This window comes from Lolium rigidum, chromosome 6 (assembly GCF_022539505.1).
Source record: "Lolium rigidum isolate FL_2022 chromosome 6, APGP_CSIRO_Lrig_0.1, whole genome shotgun sequence".
Classification (NCBI taxonomy): domain Eukaryota; kingdom Viridiplantae; phylum Streptophyta; class Magnoliopsida; order Poales; family Poaceae; genus Lolium; species Lolium rigidum.
Genome location: NC_061513.1, coordinates 48,469,759 through 48,492,039, shown reverse-complemented (window position 1 = coordinate 48,492,039; position 22,281 = coordinate 48,469,759). Strand labels below are relative to the sequence as shown.

Genomic DNA, 22,281 nt, shown 5'->3' with positions numbered 1-22,281 from the left:
AAATAATTTCTTGCAGAAAAATTGTGTGGATGGACGATTTTCTCTAACCTATAGTATGAATGAATATGTTGGAAGAAAATCCTCAGAATTTGGTCTAGCAAATCTAATGACAAATATAGAACATAAATCTTAAGAATACCATTCACCCAGGATTTCTACCAAATTCATATTACTACCGCTGTCCATAAATAAATACCAAAAGTTTGTCTAAATTTGAATGTATCTAGTCACGATTTAGTGTATAGATACATCCGAATTTAGACAAATCTTTGGCGTCTATTTATGGACGGAGGGAGTATGACTTTGCAATGATGTACATCAATATCTTTTTCTAAAGATTTTCGATAAACTTATGCATGAGCTTTTCAAATCACATTTTTAGATTTTAGAAGCGATGGCTATTTTCGTACAGATTTTTTTTTTGTTGCGAATTTTGACATGCTCGTGCGATTAATTGTCCTGGAACAGCAACGGCAACCGCCAAACAGCGCCACCCACCACTCCACCAGCACCCACTGTGTTGACTGCCACCTACAGTTGACCAGAAGCTCACCTCCTTCCCCATCTCTATCTCGCTGCCCTTCTCCACCGGCGCCTCGCCTCGTGTCCGGTGCGCCGCTCAATCGATCCATCGCCTGTCCTTCCTAGCTCTGCGCCACGCCCCTGCGCCACACACACACTGATAGAGCAAGAGAAACACCCGCGCGCATTCGTCGGAGAGAGCGATGAAGTGGGCGCAGGCGGCGGCATTTCTGCTGGCTGCGCTGCTCGCGGCGGCGGAGGCGAGGAGGGAGAATGCGTGCGGCACTGGGTGGGAGTGTAGCGGCAGCAGGTTCTGCTGTAACGGGACCATAACCGACTACTTCCAAGTCCACCACTTCGAGGAGTTCTTCCCCAGGCACAACGACTCCATCGCCCAAGCCGCCGGTTTCTGGAGTTACCAGGCCTTCATCGCCGCCGCCGCACTCTTTGAGCCTCGTGGGTTCGGAACCACCGGCGGCAAGGAGACGGGCATCAAGGAGGTCGCCGCATTCCTCGGACACGTCGGCGCCAGGACCTCATGTAGGCTTCTCCCCGCCCCTTAAAATTGGGATCTGTATGAATAATGGGCAGTAACAGTGTTGGTTATAGGGTTCGTGAGCGCTAAGCCGGTGCAGAATCTACTACCACAACACCTAATTTCCGGATTCAGGTGACATATGTTAGAGTTGTATAGTCCCCTTTTCTGTTATTCCCCAGTTTATGAGGGGCTTACCTGCACATTGTCACACATGTACATGTACTGGCCTATGACCCTCTGTGAATACTAGTTGCTCATTCACAACATGGTATCAGAGCTCTAGGTTTAGCTCTCTGCACGTTGCAACTCCGTGCTCGATCCGCGCTGCCGCCGATGATCTTTCCGGCCGCTGCTGCTCCACCCTTCTCCTTCTCTCCCGTGCTTGTCGGGATCGAGCTCTTTTAGGCTTCTCGATTTGGAGCTCCCACGACCTCGATCCGGCCCCTGCCGGCCGTCCCTCGGCCGCATCTCAGCCGGACGTCTCCCGGCCGCGCCCCTGCCGGCCGTCCCCCGGCTGTGCCCCTGCCGGCTCGCCCGCCTCAGGCCACGCCCCTGCCGGCCATCTTCCCGGCCACGACCCTGCCGGCCGTCCCCAGGGCGCGCCCCTGCCGGCCGTCCTCCGGCTGTGCCCCTGCCGGCTCGCCCTGCCCGCGTCCTCTGCTGGCCGAGCTCCATCAGCTCGTGTCTGTGGCCACGGGCGCAAACCTGGATCGGGCCAGATCCAGATCTGAGTAAAAAAAAATATGGCGTCGTCTTCGTCCGGTTATGTCAGTATTCCTCGGTGCCCAGTGATCTTTGATGGTACCAACTATGGAGAGTTTGCTGCCTTTATGCGCATTCACATGCGCGGTCTTTGGTTGTGGGGTGTTCTTACTGGCGAGGTCACCTGTCCGCCGCATCCCACTGCTCCAGTGCCTCCTACTCCGCCGTCCGTGCCACAGGCCCTTGCTGAGGATGCTACTCAGGCTGATCGGGATGCAGCCAAGTCTGCCGAGGCTACTGCTGATGAGGCATATGAGGAGCAGGTACTTGCTTATTCGAGAGGCTCTTGGCTCTTACCGTGACAGCTAGGCTACCTTTACTCGGTGCTGTGATGAGGATGCCGTGGCTGCTCGCTGTTCTTTCTCGCAGTGTTCAGCCACGCTTGCTTCGAGTTTATGGGCCTCGCCACCGTTGCCGAGATGTGGTCTCACCTTCGTCGCCGCTATCAGCCTTCCGGGGATTCTCTCGTACTTATCTCGTGTTGCGTCGGGAGCATGATCTTCGACAGGGTGACTCCACTCGTTGATGAGTTTTACACCCGGAGTGCGGCGATCCGGCGCCAGCTTGACTCACTTTGCAAGGCTGTATGTGGTACTTGCCGCTGTTGCCGGACAAGACGTTCGGATATGGACTTCCGCAGGATCCATGAGTTCCTCGTCTCGACTTCGCCCGCAGTTTGAGCCTCGTCGTGCTCGGCTTGTTTGCTCGAGGCCGTGTTCCTATCTCAGAGGTGCTGACTGAGCTTCGTGCTGAGGAGACTCGTCTGCGTGGTGCTGGCCTACTTGGGACACCTTCTGTTCTTGCTGCTCGAGGTCCCCCTGCTCCTGCCCCGCCGCTTCTTCCTACACCAGTGCCTGCTGCTTCTGGAGGAGCCCGCTCTTCTCGCGGTGGGGGTCGCTCTCGCCCTCCTCGTTTCTGCACTCACTGTCGGAGGCCTGGTCACCTTGAGTCTGACTGCTACCAGAAGCAGCGGGGTGTGCCTCCTCGTGCTCCACCCTCAGCGCCTGTCACCACCGGCTTCACTGAGCAGGATATAGTGAGACTTCAGCGTCTCCTTGCCTCCTCCGGCTCTGCTCTACCGGAACTGCTGCCTCCGCGGCTGTTTCCTCTCCACAGTCAGGTACATCTTCGTGGGTTCTGGATTCTGGAGCTTCTTTTCACATGTCTCCCGATTCTTCCTCTCTTTCTTCTCTTCGACCTCTTCCTCTTCCCGTCAGTGTTCTTACTGCCGATGGTACTTCTCTCCCTGTTGCTAGTCGTGGCACTCTTTCTACTTCCTCCTTTTCCGTTCCTGATGTTTCTCATGTTCCCCGTCTTACCATGAATTTGTTTTCCGCTGCTCAACTCACTGATTCTGGTTGTTGGGTCATTCTTGATGTTGATTCTTGTTCTGTTCAGGACACTCACACTCGGGCCCTGGTTGGGGCTGGCCCTCGGTGCCGTGACTCCCAGGGACTTTGGGAGCTTGACTGGCTTCATGTTCCCTCTTCCCACACTTCATCGACCGCTCCATGCGTGCTTGCTGCTTCCACCACCGCCTCTTTTCAGCAGTGGCACCACCGTCTTGGTCATCTATGTGGTTCTCGCTTGTCATCTTTACTTCATCGAGGTCTTCTGGGGCCTGTCTCAGGAGATGTCTCGCTTCGTGGTTGTCGTGGTTGTAGGCTTGGTAAACAGAATCAGTTACCTTATCCTACTAGTGTGTCTGTATCTCAGCGTCCGTTTGATTTGGTCCATTCTGATGTATGGGGTCCGGCTCCTTTTGCTTCCAAGGGGGGCCACCGCTACTATGTTCTTTTTATCGATGACTTCTCTTGCCACACTTGGATTTATTTTATGACTTCTCGCAGCGAGGTTCTCTCGATATATAAGCGTTTTGCTGCCATGGTCCATACTCAGTTCTCCACACCTATACGTGTCTTTCGGGTTGATTCTGCCGGTGAGTATATCTCCCAGCTGTTGCGTGGTTTTCTTGCTGAGCAGGGTACTCTTGCCCAGTTTTCCTGCCCTGGCGCCCATGCCCAAAATGGCGTGGCTGAGCGCAAGCATCGCCATCTGCTTGAGACGGCACGTGCGATGATGATCTCTCGCCTCTCTTCCCTCACTTCCGGGCTGAGGCCGTGTCTATTTCCACCTATCTCATCAACCTTCAGCCCTCCACAGCCTTGCAGGGTGGTATTCCTCTTGAGCGTCTCACTGGTCACACTCCTGATTACTCGACCCTTCGTCTTTTTGGTTGCGTTTGCTATGTTCTTCTTGCTCCACGCGAACGCACCAAGCTGAGTGCTCAATCGGTTGAGTGTGTCTTCCTTGGCTATAGCCCTGAGCACAAAGGATATAAGTGTTGGGATCCTATTGGTCGTCGGATGCGCATATCTCGGGATGTTACTTTTGATGAGTCCCATCCTTTCTACCCGCGTCCCTCCTCCTCTTCCTTCTCGGTGGAAGATATCTCTTTTCTCATGTTTCCTGACTCACCTCCTCCTGTGCCTCCGGTCCCTACTCTGCCGAGTCTCTCACCACCTTCTCCTCCTTCACCCGCCACACCCCCTTCTCCTCCCTCACCACCGTCCCCACCCTCCACATCTTCCCCTCCCATGTCACCTTCCTCGACTACGGTTGTCCCTTCCTACCCTTTTCACTACTCCCGTCGTCCCCGTGAGGATGATGCTGCTACACCCTCTACCTCTGATGCGATGCCCCCTCCGTCCGAGCCGCCTCACCATCTTCGTGCTCGTGCTCGTCCTCGTCCTCCTCCTGATCGCTATTCTCCCACTCACTACGGTCTTTCTGCTACCCCTGAGCCGACCACTTATCGGGATGCCCTTGCTCATCCCGAATGGCAGCTAGCGATGGCTGAGGAGATTGCTGCTCTTGAGCGTACTGGTACTTGGGATTTTGTCACTCCTCCTTCCTCTATTCGTCCCATCACCTGCAAGTGGGTCTACAAGATCAAGACTCGCTCCGATGGTTCTCTTGAGCGTTACAAGGCTCGCCTTGTCGCTCGCGGCTTTCAGCAGGAGCATGGCCGTGACTATGACGAGACTTTTGCTCCCGTGGCTCACATGACCACTGTTCGTACTCTTCTTGCGGTCGCTTCTGTTCGCCACTGGTCTGTCTCTCAGCTTGATGTACAAAATGCTTTCCTTAATGGTGAGTTAAGTGAGGAGGTATACATGCAGCCACCTCCTGGCTACTCTGTTCCCGATGGCATGGTTTGTCGTCTCCGGCGCTCTCTCTATGGCCTTAAGCAAGCCCCTCGCGCCTGGTTTCAGCGTTTTGCCTCTGTGGTCATCGCTGCTGGTTTCGTCCCTAGCGCCTATGACCCTGCGCTTTTTGTCCACACATCCTCTCGTGGTCGGACTCTGCTTCTTCTTTATGTTGATGACATGATCATCACAGGCGACGACCCTGAGTACATTGCCTTTGTCAAGGCCCGTCTTCGCGATCAGTTTCTCATGACTGATCTTGGCCCTCTCCGCTACTTTCTTGGGCTTGAGGTTTCCTCTACCTCCGATGGCTTCTATATCTCCCAGGAGAAGTATATTCAGGACCTTCTCACTCGTGCCGCTCTTGGTGATGAGCGCATTATTGAGACTCCTATGGAGCTCAATGTCCGCCTCCGGTCCACTGATGGTGACCTTCTTCCGGACCCGACTCGCTATCGTCACTTGGTTGGGAGTCTTGTCTACCTTGCTGTCACACGTCCTGACATCTCCTACCCAGTCCATATTCTGAGTCGAGCTCATGGCTGCTCCCACTAGTGTCCACTATAGTCATCTTCTTCGTGTCCTTCGCTATCTTCGTGGCACTATCTCTCGTCGGCTTTTCTTTCCTCGCTCCAGCTCCTTACGGCTCCGGACCTACTCGGATGCTACTCGGGCTAGCGATCCGGAGGATCGCAAGTCTCTTTCTGCCTACTGTGTTTTTCTTGGTGACTCTCTCATTGCTTGGAAGACCAAGAAGCAGGTTGCAGTCTCTCGTTCGAGTGTTGAGGCTGAGTTGCGAGCGATGGCTTGATACGTCTCCAACGTATCGATAATTTCTTATGTTCCATGCTACTTTATTGATGATACCTACATGTTTTATGCACATTATATGTCGTATTTACGCATTTTCTGGAACTAACCTATTAACAAGATGCCGAAGAGCCGATTCGTTGTTTTCTGCTGTTTTTGGTTTCAGAAATCCTAGTAAGGAAATATTCTCGGAATTGGACGAAATCAACGCCCAGGTTCCTATTTTGCCCGGAAGCATCCAGAACACCCGAGAGCCGCCAGAGAGGGGCCACGTGGGGCCCACACATGGTGGCGGCGCGGCCCGAGCCCCGGCCGCGCCGCCCTAGTGTCCGGCCCCACCGGACCCCTCCGAGGCTGCCCTTTCGCCTACAAATAGCCTCCGTCGCGAAACCCCCGCACCGAGAGCCACGATACGGAAAACCTTCCAGAGACGCCGCCGCCGCGAATCCCATCTCGGGGGATTCAGGAGATCGTCTCCGGCACCCTGCCGGAGAGGGTATTCACCTCCCGGAGGACTCTACACCGCCATGGTCGCCTCCGGAGTGATGAGTGAGTAGTTCACCCCTGGACTATGGGTCCATAGCAGTAGCTAGATGGTCGTCTTCTCCTAATTGTGCTTCATTGTTGGATCTTGTGAGCTGCCTAACATGATTAAGATCATCTATCTGTAATTCTATATGTTGTATTTGTCGGGATCCGATGGATAGAGAATACTATGTTATGGTGATTATCAATCTATTGTTTATGTGTTGTTTATGATCTTGCATGCTCTCCGTTATTAGTAGAGGCTCTGGCCAAGTTTTTGCTCTTAACTCCAAGAGGGAGTATTTATGCTCGATAGTGGGTTCATGCCTTCATTGACACCTGGGACAGTGACAGAAAGTTCTAAGGTTGCGCCGTTGCCGGGGAATCTGAAGAAAAGTTGCACCCCAGAGATTTCTAACTCCCACGTCAACTACACGCCAGCAACTGTTTTCTGGCGCCGTTGCCGGGGAGATCAAGACACGCTGCAAGGGGAGTCTCCACTTCTCAATCTCTTTACTTTGTTTTTGTCTTGCTTTATTTTATTTACTACTTTGTTTGCTGCACCTAAACAAAACACACAAAAATTAGTTGCTAGTTTTACTTTATTTATTGTCTTGCTCTTCATATCAAAAACACAAAAAAATTAGTTACTTGCATTTAGTTTACTTTTGTTATCATGTCTAGTTCTGTACTTGTTACTTCTTCACCTAAGGAATTAGTTTTTACTTTTAAACAAGGGGATGAGGAAAGTTTTAAAGATGCTTGGTCTATGATTTTTACTTCTTATCGTAAAACTGAACCTCAAATGACTCTAAGTTTGCTCCTTAGTAATTTTTATTTTGGTCTTATGATTCGCTATAGATATGCCTTGGATGCTCTAGTGGGAGGATATTTCCTTCATTGTAATGGGGATCAAGCTTTTAATGCCATAAAAAGTTGGTTGCATCACATGATTCAGCTAATAACTTTGATTCAGCCCTTATTAGCATTTATAATAGATTAAACACTCTTGAAACAAGTGCATCTCGCCTAAATGAAAATTATGGATATATTCGTAACCGTCTTGATCAAGTTTTAGTGAACTCTGAACCTTCATTGTGGAATCCTACTATTAAAATTGTCATAGGTAATCAAACTCTTCATGCTAATTGTGATATTATGACTGAATTTTGCCTAATGCCTAAGAGTTTTCATAAATCATTGAAACTTTGGGAATTCTCTGAAGGGGGAGAAGGAATAACTCTTATTGATAACTCTGTTATAATTCCCAAAGGGATAGTTGCGGGTGTGTGATGCGCGTAAATGTACACGTCCGTTGGGAACCCCAAGAGGAAGGTATGATGCGCACAGTGGCAAGTTTTCCCTCAGAAAGAAACCAAGGTTTAATCGAACCAGGAGGAGCCAAGAAGCACGTTGAAGGTTGATGGTCGCGAAATGTGATGCGGCGCAACACCAGGGATTCCGGCGCCAACGCGGAACCCGCACAACACAACCCAAGTACTTTGCCCCAACGAAACAGCTGAGGTTGTCAATCTCACCGGCTTGCCGTAACAAAGGATTAAGCGTATCGAGTGGAAGATGTTTGCAAGAAAATAATAAAACACAAGTATTGCAGTAGAATTGTATGCTATGTAAAGAATAGGACCGGGGTCCACAGCTCACTAGAGGTGTCTCTCCCATAAGATAAAAGCATGTTGGGTGAACAAATTACAGTCGGGCAATTGACAAATAGAGAAAGGCATAACAATGCATATACATGATATGATAAATATAGTGAGATTTAATTGGGCATTACGACAAAGTACATAGACCGCCATCCAACCGCATCTATGCCTAAAAAGTCCACCTTCAGAGTTATCGTCCGAACCCCTCCAAGTATTAAGTTGCAAAGCAACAGACAATTGCATTAAGTATGGTGCGTAATGTAATCAACAACTACATCCTTAGACATAGCATCAATGTTTTATCCCTAGTGGCAACAAGACATCACAACCTTAGAACCTACTCGTCACGATCCCGCATTCAATGAAGGCATGAACCCACTATCGAGCATAAATACCCCCTCTTGGAGTTAAGAGCAAAAACTTGGCCAGAGCCTCTACTAATAACGGAGAGCATGCAAGATCATAAACAACACATAAACAATAGATTGATAATCACCATAATCATAGTACTCTCTATCCATCGGATCCCGACAAACACAACATATAGTATTACGGATAGATGATCTTGATCATGTTAGGCAGCTCACAAGATCCAACAATGAAGCACAACAAGGAGAAGACGACCATCTAGCTATCGCTATGGACCCATGGTCCAGGGGTGAACTACTCACTCATCACTCCGGAGGCGACCATGGCGGTGTAGAGTCCTCCGGGAGATGAATCCCCTCTCCGGCAGGTGCCGGAGGCGATCTCCCGAATCCCCCGAGATGGGATTCGCGGCGGCGGCGTCTCCGGAAGGTTTTCCGTATCGTGGCTCTCGGTGACCGGGGGTTTCGCGACTGAAGCTTTAAGTAGGCGGAGGGTCAACGCGAGGGGCCACACGAGGGGCCCAGTGGGCAGGTCGGCGCGGCCAGGCTTGGGCCGCGCCGGCCACCCTCCCGGCCACCTCGTGGCCCCACTTCGTTAGGTCTTCGGTCTTCCGGAAGCTTCGTGCAAAAATAGGACCCCGGGCGAAAGTTTCGTCCAATTCCGAGAATATTTCTTTACTAGGATTTCTGAAACCAAAAACAGCGATAAACAAAGAATCGGCTCTTCGGCATCTTGTTAATAGGTTAGTTCCGTAAAATGCATAAATATGACATATAATGTGCATAAAACATGTAGGTATCATCAATAAAGTAGCATGGAACATAAGAAATTATCGATACGTTGGAGACGTATCAAGCATCCCCAAGCTTAGTTCTCGCTTCGTCCCGAGCGGTAAAACGATAACAAAGATAATTTCTGAAGTGGCATGCCATCATAATCTTGATCATACTATTTGTAAACATATGTAATGAATGCAGCGATCAAAGCAAAGGTAATGACATGAGTAAACAAGTGAATCATATGACAAAGACTTTTCATGAATAGTATTTCAAGACAAGCATCAATAAGTCTTGCATAAGAGTTAACTCATAAAGCAATAAATCAAAGTAAAGGTGTTGAAGCAACACATAGGAAGATTAAGTTTCAGCGGTTGCTTTCAACTTGTAACATGTATATCTCATGGATATTGTCAACATAAAGTAATATAACAAGTGCAATATGCAAATATGTAGGAATCAATGCACAGCTTCACACAAGTGTTTGCTTCTTAGGTGGAAGGAGATAGGTAAACTGACTCAACAATAAAAGTAAAAGAATGGTCCTTCAAGAGGAAAGCATCGATTGCTATATTTGTGCTAGAGCTTTGATTTTGAAAACATCAAGAGAGCATAAAAATAAAGTTTTGAGAGGTGTTTGTTGTTGTCAACGAATGGTAGCGGGTACTCTAACTACCTTATCAACCAGACTTTCAAGAGCGGCTCCCATGAAGGACGTTATTTCTACCACCGTGGTAGATCATCCCTCTTCTCTTTGTTTACACATGTATTTTAGTGGGGTGGCACTCCTTCCAACCTTTCTTTCACAAACCATGGCTAACCGATTCCATCGGTGCCCGCCAACAATCTCATACCATGAAGGAGTGCCTTTTTATTTTAATTTTATTATGATGACACTCCTCCCCACCTTTGCTTTCTCAAGCCATGGCTAACCGATTCCATCGGGTGCCGTCCAACCTTTCACATACCATGGAGGAGTGTCTATTTGCAAAATTAAGTTGCTTACCGATAAATCAGAGCAAAACATGTGAAGAGAATTATTAGTGAAGTTAATTAATTGGGGCTGGGAACCCTTTGCCAGCCTCTTTATGCAAAGTTATTGGATAAGCTGGATGAAGCCACTAGTCCATTGTGAAAGTCTGTCCGAAGTAAATGACAAGATCGAAAGATAAAACACCACATACTTCCTCATGAGCTATAAAACATTGACACAAATAAGAGATGATAAATTTTGAATTGTTTAAAGGTAGCACTCAAGCAATTTACTTTGGAATGGCGGAAAAATACCATGTAGTAGGTAGTTATGGTGGACACAAATGGCATAGTAGTTGGCTCAAGGATTTTGGATGCATGAGAAGTATTCCCTCTCGATACAAGGTTTAGGCTAGCAAGGTTATTTGAAGCAAACTCAAGGATGAACAAGTGCAGCAAAACTCACATAAAAGACACATTGTAAACATTATAAGACTCTACACCGTCTTCCTTGTTGTTCAAAACTCAATACTAGATATTATCTAGACCTTAGAGAAACCAAATATGCAAATCAAATTTTAGCAAGCTCTATGTATTTCTTCATTAATGGGTGCAAAGCATATGATGCAAGAGCTTAAACATGAGCACAACAATTGCCAAGTATCACATTATCCAAGACATTTTAGAATTACTACATGTAGCATTTTCCAATTCCAACCATATAACAATTTAACGAAGAAGAAACTTCGCCTTGAACATTATGAGTAAAGCCTAAGGACACATGTGTCCATATGCAACAGCGGAGCGTGTCTCTCTCCCACAAAGTGAATGCTAGGATCCATCTTATTCAAACAAAAACAAAAACGAAAACAAACCGACGCTCCAAGTAAAGAACACAAGATGTGATTGAATAAAAATATAGTTTCAGGGGAGGAACCTGATGATGTTGTCGATGAAGAAGGGGATGCCTTAGGCATCCCCAAGCTTAGACGCTTGAGTCTTCTTAAAATATGCAGGGGTGAACCACGGGGCATCCCCAAGCTTAGAGCTTTCACTCCTCTTGATCATAGTATATCATTCTCCTCTCTTGACCCTTGAAAACTTCCTTCACACCAAACTTCAAGCAAACTCATTAGAGGGTTAGTGCATCATTAATAATTCACACATTCAGAGGTGACACAATCATTATTTTCACTTCTGGACATTGCATAATGCTACTGGACATTAGTGGATCAAAGAAATAAATCCATCATAGCAAAAGAGGCAATGCGAAATAAAAGGCAGAATCTGTCAAAAACAGAACAGTCCGTAAAGACGAATTTAGAGATGGCACCAGACTTGCTCAAATGGAAAAACTCAAAACTAATGAAAGTTGCGTACATATCTGAGGATCACGCTCGTAAATTGGCAGATTTTTTCGAATTTTCTACAGGGAACTGTGCCCAGATTCGCGACAGACAGCAATGCTGTTTCTGCGCAGCAATCCCAAATATAACATCAACTTTGACATAGAAACTTTACTTGGCACAAAAACATGATAAGGAGAGGTTGCTACAGTAGTAAACAACTTCCAAGACTCAACAAAACAAAAAAATTTGCTGTAGGTAAAAACATGGGTTGTCTCCCATAAGCGCTTTTCTTTAACGCCTTTCAGCTAGGCGCAGAAAGTGCAAATCAAGTATTGTCGAGGGATGAAGCATTGACATTCTTACCAGAGGCTTTGAGCCTACTCTTCTTACTTTTTGGTTTAGGGAATACATGACCGCATCCTGGTGAAGAGGTAAAATTTAGAGTGCCCTTCCCCATATCTATGATTGCTCCCATGAGTTTCAACAGCGATCTTCCAAGCGTAATTTGTCCTGTCCCTACACATTCAATGACAAGATAATCAGTGGATACCGTTCTTCCAAGAAAGGTTGTGAAAACACCTTCAGCTATTCCCTTAGGAATTATAACAGAATTATCAGTAAGAGTTATTCCTTCTCCTCCTACTACGGCATCTAGGGCGTATCTATAACGAAGAGTAAGACCAAAATAAAAGTTACTAAGAAGCAAACTTAGTGGCATTTTAGGTTCAGTTCTACTATATGAATCAAAAATTCTAGACCAAGCTTTCTCAAAACTCTCCTCACCCCCTTGTTTAAAGGTAAAGATTGATTCCTCAGGTGATAGAGTAACAACTACAGGACTAGTCATGATAATAAAATAAATGCAAGTAACTAATTTTTTTTTGTGTTTTTAATATAGAGAGCAAGACAATAAATAAAGTAAAACTAGCAACTAATTTTTTTGTGTTTTGATTTAGTGCAGCAAACAAAGTAGTAAATAAAATAAAGCAAGACAAAAACAAAGTAAAGAGATTGAGAAGTGAAGACTCCCTTGCAGCGTGTCTTGATCTCCCCGCAACGGCGCCGGAAAACAGGCTTGATGCGCGTAAATGTACACGTCCGTTGGGAACCCCAAGAGGAAGGTATGATGCGCACAGTGGCAAGTTTTCCCTCGAAAGAAACCAAGGTTTAATCGAACCAGGAGGAGCCAAGAAGCACGTTGAAGGTTGATGGTCGCGAAATGTGATGCGGCGCAACACCAGGGATTCCGGCGCCAACGCGGAACCTCGCACAACACAACCCAAGTACTTTGCCCCAACGAAACAAGTGAGGTTGTCAATCTCACCGGCTTGCTGTAACAAAGGATTAAGCGTATCGAGTGGAAGATGTTTGCAAGAAAATAATAAAACACAAGTATTGGAGTAAATTGTATGCTATGTAAAGAATAGGACCGGGGTCCACAGTTCACTAGAGGTGTCTCTCCCATAAGATAAAAGCATGTTGGGTGAACAAATTACAGTCGGGCAATTGACAAATAGAGAAAGGCATAACAATGCATATACATGATATGATAAATATAGTGAGATTTAATTGGGCATTACGACAAAGTACATAGACCGCCATCCAACCGCATCTATGCCTAAAAAGTCCACCTTCAGAGTTATCGTCCGAACCCCTCCAAGTATTAAGTTGCAAAGCAACAGTACAATTGCATTAAGTATGGTGCGTAATGTAATCAACAACTACATCCTTAGACATAGCATCAATGTTTTATCCCTAGTGGCAACAAGCACATCACAACCTTAGAACCTACCGTCACGATCCCGGATTCAATGAAGGCATGAACCCACTATCGAGCATAAATACCCCCTCTTGGAGTTAAGAGCAAAAACTTGGCCAGAGCCTCTACTAATAACGGAGAGCATGCAAGATCATAAACAACACATAAACAATAGATTGATAATCACCATAATCATAGTACTCTCTATCCATCGGATCCCGACAAACACAACATATAGTATTACAGATAGATGATCTTGATCATGTTAGGCAGCTCACAAGATCCAACAATGAAGCACAACAAGGAGAAGACGACCATCTAGCTACTGCTATGGACCCATGGTCTAGGGGTGAACTACTCACTCATCACTCCGGAGGCGACCATGGCGGTGTAGAGTCCTCCGGGAGATGAATCCCCTCTCCGGCAGGGTGCCGGAGGCGATCTCCCGAATCCCCCGAGATGGGATCCGCGGCGGCGGCGTCTCCGGAAGGTTTTCCGTATCGTGGCTCTCGGTACCGGGGGTTTCGCGACGGAAGCTTTAAGTAGGCGGAGGGTCAACGCGAGGGGCCACACGAGGGGCCCAGGGGGCAGGTCGGCGCGGCCGGGGCTTGGGCCGCGCCGGCCACCCTCCCGGCCACCTCGTGGCCCCACTTCGTTAGGTCTTCGGTCTTCCGGAAGCTTCGTGCAAAAATAGGACCCCGGGCGAAAGTTTCGTCCAATTCCGAGAATATTTCTTTACTAGGATTTCTGAAACCAAAAACAGCAGTAAAACAAGCAACTCGGCTCTTCGGCATCTTGTTAATAGGTTAGTTCCAGAAAATGCATAAATATGACATATAATGTGCATAAAACATGTAGGTATCATCAATAAAGTAGCATGGAACATAAGAAATTATCGATACGTTGGAGACGTATCAGTGTGCATACAACCATTTTTGGGATAACAATATCCATTGATTACCTTGTCATTGAATGCGCAGGAACAGGACAAATCACACTCGGAAGATCCCTGCTGAAACTATTGGGAGCAGTCATAGACGTGAGAGAATGCACCTTAAAATTCACCTCTACACCCGGGGGTAGCCATATATTCCCTAAGCCAAAGAGTAAGAAAGAGGACAAGAAAGGTAAGGGTAAAGCCCAAGGTAATGTCAATGTTTCATCTCTTGATAATACTTGATTTGCACTTTCTGCGCCTAGCTGAAAGGCGTTAAAGAAAAGCGCTTATGGGAGACAACCCATGTTTTTACTACAGCACTTTGTTTTATATTTGAGTCTTGGAAGTTGTTTACTACTGTAGCAACCTCTCCTTATCATGTTTTTGTGCCAAGTAAAGTTTTTATGTTAAAGTTGATGTTATATTTGGGATCGCTGCGCAGAAACAGCATTGCTGTCTGTCACGAATCTGGGCACAAGTCTATGTAGAAAATTCGAAAAATCTGCCAATTTACGAGCGTGATCCTCAGATATGTACGCAACTTTCATTAGTTTTGAGTTTTTCCATTTGAGCAAGTCTGGTGCCATTTTAAAATTCGTCTTTACGAACTGTTCTGTTTTTGACAGATTCTGCCTTTTATTTCGCATTGCCGTATTTGCTATGTTGGATGAATTTCTTTGATCCATTAATGTCCAGTAGCTTTGTGCAATGTCCAGAAGTGTAAAGAATGTTTGTGTTACCTCTGAATATGTGAATTATTAATTGTGCACTAACCCTCTAATGAGTTTACTTGAAGTTTGGTGTGAAGGAAGTTTTCAAGGGTCAAGAGAGGAGTATGATATACTATGATCAAGAGGAGTGAAAGCTCTAAGCTTGGGGATGCCCCGTGGTTCATCCCTGCATATTTTAAGAAGACTCAAGCGTCTAAGCTTGGGGATGCCCAAGGCATCCCCTTCTTCATCGACAACATCATCATGTTCCTCCCCTGAAACTATATTTTTATTCAATCACATCTTGTGTTCTTTGCTTGGAGCGTCGGTTTGTTTTTGTTTTTGTTTTTGTTTGAATAAAATGGATCCTAGCATTCACTTTGTGGGAGAGAGACACGCTCCGCTGTTGCATATGGACAAATATGTCCTTAGGATTTACTCATAATGTTCAAGGCGAAGTTTCTTCTTCGTTAAATTGTTATATGGTTGGAATTGGAAAATGCTACATGTAGTAATTCTAAAATGTCTTGGATAATGTGATACTTGGCAATTGTTGTGTTCATGTTTAAGCTCTTGCATCATACACTTTGCACCCATTAATGAAGAAATACATAGAGCTTGCTTAAATTTGATTTGCATATTTGGTCTCTCTAAGGTCTAGATAATTCTAGTATTGAGTTTTGAACAACAAGGAAGACGGTGTAGAGTCTTATAATGTTTACAATATGTCTTTTATGTGAGTTTTGCTGCACCGGTTCATCCTTGAGTTTGCTTCAAATAACCTTGCTAGCCTAAACCTTGTATCGAGAGGGAATACTTCTCATGCATCCAAAATCCTTGAGCCAACCACTATGCCATTTGTGTCCACCATACCTACCTACTACATGGTATTTCTCCGCCATTCCAAAGTAAATTGCTTGAGTGCTACCTTTAAAACTCCATCATTCACCTTTGCAATATATAGCTCATGGGACAAAATAGCCTTAAAAACTATCGTAGTATTGAATATGTACTTATGCACTTTATCTTTTATTAAGTTGCTTGTTGTGCGATAACCATGCTTCGGGGACGCCATCAACTACTCTTTGTTGAATATCATGTGAGTTGCTATGCATGTCCGTCTTGTCTGAAGTAAGAGGGATCTACCACCTTAATGGTTGGAGCATGCATATTGTTAGAGAAGAACATTGGGCCACTAACTAAAGCCATGAATCATGGTGGAAGTTTCAGCTTTGGACATATATCCTCAATCTCATATGAGAATAATAATTGTTGTCACATGCTTATGCATTAAAGAGGAGTCCATTATCTGTTGTCCATGTTGTCCTGGTATGGATGTCTAAGTTGAGAATAATCAAAAGCGAGAAATCCAAAATGCGAGCATTCTCCTTAGACCTTTGTACATGCGGTATGGAGGTACCCCTTTGTGACACTTGGTTGAAACATGTGCATTGCGAAGATCCGGTAGTCCAAGCTAAGTAGGACAAGGTGCGGGCACTATTAGTATACTATGCATGAGGCTTGCAACTTGAAAGATATAATTTACATAACTCATATGCTTTATTACTACCGTTGACAAAATTGTTTCATGTTTTCAAAATAAAAGCTCTAGCACAAATACAAAGAATCGATGCTTTCCTCTTTGAAGGACCTTTCTTTTACTTTTATTGTTGAGTCAGCTTCACCTATCTCTCTCCACCTCAAGAAGCAAACACTTGTGTGAACTGTGCATTGATTCCTACATACTTGCATATTGCACTTGTTATATTACTTTATGTTGACAATATCCATGAGATATACATGTTATAAGTTGAAAGCAACCGCTGAAACTTAATCTTCCTTTGTGTTGCTTCAATACCTTTACTTTGATTTATTGCTTTATGAGTTAACTCTTATGCAAGACTTATTGATGCTTGTCTTGAAGTACTATTCATGAAAAGTCTTTGCTTTATGATTCAGTTGTTTACTCATGTCATTACCATTGTTTTGATCGCTGCATTCATTACATATGTTTACAAATAGTATGATCAAGATTATGATGGCATGTCACTTCAGAAATTATCTTTGTTATCGTTTTACCTGCTCGGACGAAGCGTAACTAAGCTTAGGGATGCTGATACGTCTCCAACGTATCGATAATTTCTTATGTTCCATGCTACTTTATTGATGATACCTACATGTTTTATGCACATTATATGTCGTATTTACGCATTTTCCGGAACTAACCTATTAACAAGATGCCAAAGAGCCAGCTTGTTGTTTTCTCGCTGTTTTTGGTTTCGTAAATCCTAGTAAGGAAATATTCTCGGAATTGGACGAAATCAACGCCCAGTGTTCCTATTTTTCCCGAAGCATCCGGAACACCCGAGAGCCGCCAGAGAGGGGCCACGTGGGGCCCACACATGGTGGCGGCGCGGCCTAGGCCCTGGCCGCGCCGCCCTAGTGTCTGGCCCCACCAGACCCCCTCCGAGGCTGCCCTTTCGCCTACAAATAGCTCCGTCGCGAAACCCCCAGTACCGAGAGCCACGATACGGAAAACCTTCCAGAGACACCGCCGCCGCGAATCCCATCTCGGGGGATTCAGGAGATCGCCTCCGGCACCCCGCCGGAGAGGGGATTCACCTCCCGGAGGACTCTACACCGCCATGGTCGCCTCCGGAGTGATGAGTGAGTAGTTCACCCCTGGACTATGGGTCCATAGCAGTAGCTAGATGGTCGTCTTCTCCTAATTATGCTTCATTGTTGGATCTTGTGAGCTGCCTAACATGATCAAGATCATCTATCTGTAATTCTATATGTTGTGTTTGTCGGGATCCGATGGATAGAGAATACTATGTTATGGTGATTATCAATCTATTGTTTATGTGTTGTTTATGATCTTGCATGCTCTCCGTTATTAGTAGAGGCTCTGGCCAAGTTTTTGCTCTTAACTCCAAGAGGGAGTATTTATGCTCGATAGTGGGTTCATGCCTTCATTGACACCCGGGACAGTGACAGAAAGTTCTAAGGTTGTGATGTGCTGTTGCCACTAGGGATAAAACATTGATTCTATGTCTAAGGATGTAGTTGTCGATTACATTACGCACCATACTTAATGCAATTGTCTCGTTGCTTTGCAACTTAATACCGAAAGGGGTTCGGATGATAACCCGAAGGTGGACTTTTTAGGCATAGATGCAGCTTGGATGGCGGTCTATGTACTTTGTCGTAATGCCCAATTAAATCTCACTATATTTATCATATCATGTATATGCATTGTTATGCCCTTTTCTATTTGTCAATTGCCCGACTGTAATTTGTTCACCCAACATGCTTTTATCTTATGGGAGAGACACCTCTAGTGAACTGTGGACCTCGGTCCTATTCTTTACATCGCATACAATCTACTGCAATTGTTCTTTACTGTTTTCTTGCAAACAATCATCTTCCACACAATACGGTTAATCCTTTGTTACAGCAAGCCGGTGAGATTGACAACCTCACTGTTTCGTTGGGGCAAAGTACTTTGGTTGTGTTGTGCAGGTTCCACGTTGGCGCCGGAATCCCTGTTGTTGCGCCGCATCACATTTCGCCACCATCAACCTTCAACGTGCTTCTTGGCTCCTCCTGGTTCGATTAAACCTTGGTTTCTTTCTGAGGGAAAACTTGTGTACATTTACGCGCATCATGGCTCTATTGACGGCTGAGGTGACTTGGTTACGCTGGTTACTTGCGGACTTTGGTGTTTCTGCTGATGCTCCGACTCCGCTCTTATCGGACAGTACTGGTGCCATCAGCATTGCGCGTGATCCGGTGAAGCACGAGCTCACCAAACACATCGGTGTTGATGCCTTCTATGTGCGTCATGCTGTGCAGCATCAGGTTATGGCCCTTCATTATGTGCCTTCAGAGTTTCAGCTTGCTGACTTCTTCACGAAGGCCCAGACTAGAGCACAGCATGGTTTCTTTCTATCCAAACTCAGTGTTGTCGATCCACCATGAGTTTGAGGGGGGGGGGGGTGTTAGAGTTGTATAGTCCCCTTTTCTGTTATTCCCCAGTTTATGAGGGGCTTACCTGCACATTGTCACACATGTACATGTACTGGCCTATAGCCCTCTGTGAATACTAGTTGCTCATTCACAACAACATACTCGAGCAGAGCACACTATAACATGCCCTGTTTGCGCAGAAGTACATGCAACTGTATACAGATGTTGAAGCTGCTGATAGATTCAGAGAAAGTTGGCAAGCCTAAATAAACCATCACAAATGTTAATATGCTCAACAAGATTTAGCTGTGCAAAACATTCAAGGATTAGCTGCGCATCATTCCCTGGCAAATAACATCAGAAATACGTGATCAGTGAATTTTACTAGCATTTCAAACAAGACAGACGTGTTTGCTGCACAAGTTAATACCAGTTGATCATAAAAATGGAAATGATGTAGTAGTATTCAATTGATGTTATAGTGAACTTCAGTCTAAAAATACAGCAACTAAACTCAATGTCAGGTATGCTATTACCAATCGTGAACCGAGAGGAAACCAAGAAGTCCAAACTTCTGGGTCTTTTCTATCTAAGGGGATCATTTATTAGTTATAGTATAATTTTCCATCTTCAATGCTGTGTTGTCTACAAAATCTCAGGTTCCTTTCCAGTGGTAACAATATTTATTTTTCTTATTTTAGTAGCCTGGAATCAAGAAAGACAGGAGCTAGCTCCATAGCTTGAAACTCCAATATGTCCATAATTATTTAATTATTGAAGTGTTATTGCCGAATCCAACTGGATGTGGATTATGGTAATTAATTCTCATTGGGATCACGTTTCATCAGAATAGTTTCTTAACCAGTTTCGAACTTAATCCTGCAGTTCTTCATGTGAATATGTGAAGGATTTGGTCTGATTTTGAATCCAGTTTTAATATGTATTTTCTGAGATTATCCAGGCAGTAAGTACTAACCTGTTACTCATTCAGGTGGAATTTTTTATCCAAATCCACTGGACTGGGGGCTTTGCTACAACCGCGAAATGAGCCGAGACCAGAGCTATTATTGTGACGACAGCAACGAGTTATATCGCTGTGTCGAAGGAGTCAGATACTATGGCCGAGGCGCTATTCCTGTTTACTGGTCAGGCTGATATATCCATCTCTCTTGCTATTAATTATTAATTAACAAGTGATTATTTGCTTTTACTTGTTAATTATCCTCAGGAATTAAAACTATGGGATCATTGGTATGGGTATCAATCAGGACCTGTTGAGCTACCCGGAGTTACTTGAACAGAATGCCACCCTAGCATTTGAAGCAGCAATCTGGAGGTGGATGACTCCAGTGAAGAGGAGGCAACCATCTGCGCATGATGTCTTCTCTGGTAATTGGAAACCTACCAAGAGTGACACTTTGTCCAAGAGGTATCCTGGCTTTGGTGCAACAATGAACATCATGCATGGCGATCGTATATGTGGCCGAGGTTTCATCGATGAGATGAATTTCACTCTATCCCACTACCAACATTATCTCGACTTGATGGAAGTTGGTCGTGAGCACTCCGGAGATAACTTGGATTGTGCTGAGCAGGTGGTATTCAATCCGTCCTTGGAGAACTCCGATTCATAAGCAAGCTGCTTATCAGATCTTACGTGATATTGATGCGACAGTTTTACAAAGGCTAAATGGCGGTGCTGCTTCTCAAGATGGTTTTCGGCAACTACAACGGTCCTCTGCGGATCAGAGATGCAAGCGTGGATACTGGCGATGATGATATGGATCTGGAGGAGCAAGATTGATGTCCTCCCCTTTGCCTGGAAAGTTTGCACCTTGTTATGATGGTTGTTTCGTGGCTGTCGTGTGTTAGCTTGTTCCCCTGTCTAGCTTTTGTTAGTGTTGGTCCATGTCCCCTAGGCAAGTAAAAACTCCTATGTTTGTTGCCCCTAGCATTAGGGGGCGGCTGTAATAGTTTGTTAGATGTTACTTTGGCCAACACACGCGTGGGCGTGGTACTCTGTTTTCGTTATCCTTAGGTAATGAAATCCGACCCAGTGAGGTCGTTTGGAAAAAAAAAAGGCTAAATGGCGGAAGTGATCAGAAATAGTAACACCCGGACTGCTCGTTTCTTGCTAGATAGTGCGCCATAAAAACTGCAGCCCTACTTGAAACTCTCGGTGCATTTGGAAGGTGGACAGACGGAGCGGAGTGGAAAGAAGTCTAAATCACCCCCCTAACTATGAGGTTTGGGGCGCTAACCACCCATATGTATTAGGTGGAGCAAATTACCCCCCTAAGTATACCAAACCGGACAGTAAACCCCCCAGACTACCGATTAGCTGTTTTGGGCCTGGTTTTTGACACGCTGGACACTGGTTTTCCTCCACGTTGGCATGATCCAGCCGCACCTGGTGTCGTCGAGCCACACCTGGGCGAGCCGCACGCCCTCCGAATCGATCGCCAACCTCTGGCGAGTCTCGTTCGTTCTCATCCCCAAATCCGGCCGCGCGCCTCCTCCTCCTCCTCCCCAAATCCGGTCGTGAGCCTCCTCCTCCTCCCCAAGTCCGGCCGCGTCCCTCCTCCTCCTCCCCAAATCCGCCCGCCTGCATCTTTGTACATCAGCTATGGTGTAGAAGAGTGGTGTATCGATGGAGGTTGATGAGGTGGTACCTTATGCCGGCGATGAAGGAAGTGGCAGAAATCAAGGAAGCGGCGGCGGCGTTGGTTAATCTTGTGGGGTGGGGAAGCATCAGCTATTTGCGCCTCGATCTCGGCTGGATATGACATCAAATGGCCATGATGAACACTGTCCTGATGAAGAAGCATGTCCAAGTGGTAAAGAAGAGGTAGCAGATTACTTTTGAAGAATGTTAGAGGTAGTTGCAGATGATCTGCAATTAGTATCTAATGATCAGCTTTTGGAGATGGTTGGAGTTCAATAGCACATGAGTAGCAATAGTTCAGTTGGTAGCTCTGTATTAGGAAAGTAGTATCCAGTGATCAGCTTTTGGAGATGGTTGGAGTTGATTAGCACCTCAGTAGCAGTAGTGTAGTTAGTACCAATGATCATCTATGTTTTGTAAATGACACAAGGTTGTACTCTGCAACCAGTCTATCAATGTGATGTTGTCATCTTTTGGTGTGAATATATGTCACAGGTTTGTCCAAATCGATGTGTGAAACATAAATTGAATGTGTACATCATTTGGTATTGTCATTGTTGCTTTGCTGCAGATTGGATTTAAATGGAGAAAAGGAACGGAAGTGATATCTCGAAAAGCTATGTCTCTTGCTACTCATCTCTGGAAAAGGTATCTCTCTTACTCACTGCAGTATTGATATTTTCAGATACACTTTATTTTGGTACTAACTAGTAAGATTGCATGTGCACGCATGATTTCAACTGTT

The 22,281-nt window shown here is 45.6% G+C and overlaps 1 pseudogene; it reads left to right on the top strand.

Annotated features, from left to right (window-relative positions):
* The first annotated feature begins 725 nt into the window (after positions 1–725).
* LOC124666083 lies at positions 726–20,505 on the top strand (annotated as a pseudogene).
* The last annotated feature ends 1,776 nt before the right edge of the window (positions 20,506–22,281 follow it).